The following is a 4,766-nucleotide window of genomic DNA, read 5'->3' on the forward strand; positions in this document are numbered from 1 at the left end:
AGGAAAGGGGACACATGATGATGTATGGTATGTCGATTCAGGTGCATCTAATCATATAACCAATCATGTTGAATGGTTTGGAGAGATGCAGGACTTACAAAACCCAGGTTATGTGCAAAAGGGTGATAATTCATGCCACCCAATTTCACACATTGAAAAGGTTCCCTTGTCCTTGTATGATGGCCAGACAAAGAGTCTGATAGATGTATTACATGTGCCATCAATTACAAAGAATTTAGTATCTGTTGGCCAAATGGTAGAGCAGGGATTGCAGGTCCGATTCAATGCAAAAAGTTGTTTTGTAGAAGACTTTAATGCTAAGTGCAGGTTGGTCGCAAAAGGAAGTAGAGTTGGCCGAATGTTCACTTTAGATGTTGGAATTCCTGCAATGGATGCTGCTATGTATGCTAAAGGAAAAGGAGTAGTTGTAGATATTGAAATATGGCATAAACGTATTGGACATGAAAATGTGCAATGGCTGAAATTGATGCAATCCAGAGGATTGGTTACAGGGTTGCCTTCTTTTAGAGTTGCAGAATTGCATAAAGTCTGTGAAGCATGCCAATTTGGTAAGTATGCAAGACAACCCTTCTCGCATGATAGAGAAGTGAGCAAAAATATACTTGGTGTAGTGCATACAGATGTTTGGGGCCTACACAGAATGTATCTCTTGGTGGCAGCAAATACTTTGTCACATTTATTGATGATTGTTCAAGGAAGTTATGGGTATACTTCATAAAGGAAAAAAGTGATGTATTTGAGCACTTCAAATCTTTTAAGGCAGCTGTTGAAACAAAAACATGCTTAAAAGTAAAGTGCTTGAGATTAGATGGAGGGGGAGAGTACCTCTCTAATGAGTTCAGTGGCTTCTTGAGGACTCATGGGATAAAGAGGCAATTTACTTGCAGGTATACCCCATAGCAAAATGATATTGCAGAAATAAAAAACAAGCATATTGCAGAAGTTGCACAGGCATTAATGGCTAAAAAGAATATGCCCAAACATTTCTGGTCTGAGGCTATCCATAATGTTGTTTACATTATGAACAGAACTCCCATAGCTGCAATTCATGGGATGACTCTTAAAGAATGCTTTACTGGTAAGAAGTCTGATGTATTGCACTTGAAGGTATTTGGCTGTGTTGCATACGTTCATGTGCCAGATGAGCTACGGAAAAAGCTTGAACCAAAGGCAGAAAAATGTGTTTTTATTGGATACTCTTTAGATCAGAAAGGGTATTGTTGTTATAACCTTGTCACAGGTGAGTTCAGAGTGAGCAGGGATGTTATCTTTGATGACATGGGAAGTTGGTATACACCTACTGGTGATGTTTTGGATGATAATAATGATCAGGACAACTATGTGCAGAAAGATAAACAAGAATCATGGAGTCTTAGTGGACCAGAAACATCATCTAGTACTACACCTACAGTGAGCCCTTGGTCTGGGAGACTAAGGAGTAGCCCCACATCTTCAGGTGGATCTATAAGTGCTGCATGGAAGGACAAAGGAAAGAAAAAAGTGATGGATGGTAATGATGCATCTACCAGTCATTTGGGATTTGACGGAGATTCTAGTGGTTCAGAGAGTTTGGATTATGAGCTTGGCAGTCAGGACACCAGGTGTACAGAAAGCTCTTAGTAATGTAAAGGCTCCATTGAGTAATTCGGTGGTATGCAGATCTAGCAGGGTCAGATACCTCGTTAAAGATTTGGTTTTGAAGGTTATGCAACTCATCATTATGCTTATATGGTGAAACTAGTTGAGGATGTTGAGCCCACTTGTTTTGAGGATGTTGTTGGTCATGCTCATTGGGATGCAGCAATGGATGAGGAGATGGATGCATTAGAAGCCAATAAGACTTGGGATTTGGTACCCTTACCTAAGGGTAAGAAAGCTATTAGCTATAAGTGGGTTTACAAAGTCAAGCATAATGCAGACGGTTCAATCAGTAGATATAAGGCTATGCTCAAACATATGGCATAGATTATGACGAGACATTCAGTCCAGTTGCTAGGATGGCAACTGTTAGGTGTGTGATTGCCTTGGCAACAGCCAAAGGTTGGAGTTTGTAGCAAATGGATGTTAAGAATGCGTTCTTGCATGGTGAATTGCAAGAAGAAGTGTATACGGAGCAGCCAGTAGGTTATGAAGATTTAGAGCATCCCACATATGTGTGCAGGTTAAAGAAGGCGCTCTATGGGCTGAAGCAAGCACCTAGAGCATGGTCTAACAAGATTGGAGAGTATCTTGTCAATATTGGATTTTGTATTTCTGATGCTGATCACTCACTTTATGTGAGAAAGGGAGATGCAAGGTTGGTCATCATAGTCATCTATGTGGATGACTTGACTATTAGAGGTGACAATGACAATGGGATTACTGAAGTTAAGGACTTCTTGAAGAAGAAGTTTGAGATGAAAGATTTGGGTGAGCTGAGATACTTTCTTGGTATTGAGGTGATCAGATGTGATGATGGTATATGGCTATCCCAAAGGTAGTATGGCTTGGATATGTTATCCAAGTATGGTATGACAGCATTAAGCCTCTTTCAGTACCATTGGAGCAAAATGTGAAGATGAGTGCTGATGTTGGGGTTGAGAAAAAAGACCCTACTACATTCAGGAGGATAGTAGGGAGTTTGATTTACATGACTATCACAAGGCCAGACTTGAGCTATGTTGTTGGTCTTGTGAGTCAGTTTATGCAAGTACCTAGAAAGCCACATTTGGATGTAGTCAGATGCATATTGAGATATGTGAAGTCCACATTACATTATGGACTTTTCTATGAGGCAGGTACAGATGTACAGGTGTTTGGATACACAGATGAAGATTGGGCTAGTAGCATGTTAGACAGAAGATCTACAAGTAGATTCATCTTTTCCCTTGGTAGTGCAGCAATTACATGGAGCAGCAAAAAGCAACCTATAGTTGCTTTATCGAGTACAGAGGCTGAGTATAGAGGTGCTGCTATGGCAGCATGTGAGGTGGTATGGCTGCAAAAGTTATTAGGTGTTTTGGACGTGCAAGGAGATGGTCTAGTTGTCATTCATTGTGACAACATGAGCAGCATACAGCTAGCTAGGAATCCAGTGTTCCATACTAGGACAAAACACATTGAGGTGCACTACCACTTTGTGAGAGAGAAGGTACTTGCAGGAGAGATTAACTTGGTATATGTCAGCATACAGGATCAGATAGCTGACATTTTCACAAAGGCATTGGGTGTAGAGAAGCTTCGAAAGTTTTGAAGCTTACTTGGAGTTGCAGAGATAGAATTGATCTTGAGGGAAAGTATTGAGATGGCAAGCTCAACACGTGCATACATTGATGATGGACCGCCTGGCTAGATGAGTCCGCACGTCTACACTTAGCACGTTGGTGGTCATTATGATACTCACATGGCCACTGACTTATCGCTTATTATATTTAGTTTGTTACACCTATCTACATCTGGCAAAGACATAGTGCCACTCGATTAGTGTAGTCGGTTATGCACTGTTTGACTTAGTAGGCCACTTTTCTTTATGTTGTATCTTATCTATACTTTGTGTACATTATATAGTGTGTGGAAGAAGAAGAAGAAACCCGCAAGAAAACGTTTTGGCCCCCATCTCTCTTCTTGTGTTCTTGAGTGAGCTTCCTCTTGTATATACAGTGTGTGTTTGGTGCAGCAGCTCAAGCAAATCCCCCCACCACGCGATTCTTGACATTTAGTTCTTATAGTAATTTATGTAGAGAACTTGGTTATTATATGTGATAGTAATAGTGGAATTACTAATATTAAGGGAATTTTGAAGCAAAATTTGATATGAAGAATTTGGGTAAGCTGAAATATTTTCTTAGTATTGAGTCGACTAGATGTGCAAAAGGTATATGGGTATCTTAAAGACACTATGACTTGGATATGTTATTCGGGTATGGTATGATTGCATTTAAGGCCCTTTTAGTGCTATTGGAGTAGAATGTAAAGATTTGAAACACACCCAACCCTAATTTGTAGATAGGGTAATTTGGTAGTTGTCTAGGGATTTGATCCTAGTTGTCACCATCTGTGTGCTAGTTGCTCCCTAGGTCTACTTGGCAAGTGAAGCATCCGGCCTTATCCCTCAAGGATCAACTTATAGGTTCCCAAAGACACAACTACAATCTCTAGCAACAAACTAGCATTGAGTAAGATAGTCACTATTGTGCGGGTGTTCAAAGACTCAAGGTGACAAGTGCTACACTTGGCTCAATGAGAATGAAAAATGAGAGGGAGTTAAGCGTCACCCAACCCCTAGGCAGAATCTCACACTGGTCCCCCTAAAATAGTGCTTAGCCGATTCTAAGGCTCAACCTTAGGATGGTCACAATTTTTTGACCCTTTCTTAAACTTTGAGAAAAGCCACCGAGCTAACCGGGTCCACCCAATCATAGAATAGTTTCATCAAGAAAAGTGTCCGTCCATTTTCCTTTATTAACATGGCATATTTTAGTTATCTTATGCTATGAAACATATTTAAAAATTTTCCTTAATTAATCGTACAAGAGGTTAATTGGCATGTTTTTAAATGTGAATACCAAAAAGATCCTTTTTGAAAAAAATGGTAATTTATATTATTTTCATAATTACAACTGCTCCGAAAGGCAAACCAACCCAAAAACTGGGTTGCCACTGTGTCTTGTTCATCCCGAGCTCATATAGGTTTCCTTCCCTCTATCATAAGATCGTGATCGAGATTAAAACCTCTTATTAGAGCCCTACTAGTTCTCGCACACTAA

This window comes from Lygodium microphyllum, chromosome 14 (assembly GCF_053477565.2).
Source record: "Lygodium microphyllum isolate KBCC chromosome 14, Lygodium_microphyllum_v1.1.10, whole genome shotgun sequence".
Classification (NCBI taxonomy): Eukaryota; Viridiplantae; Streptophyta; class Polypodiopsida; order Schizaeales; family Lygodiaceae; genus Lygodium; species Lygodium microphyllum.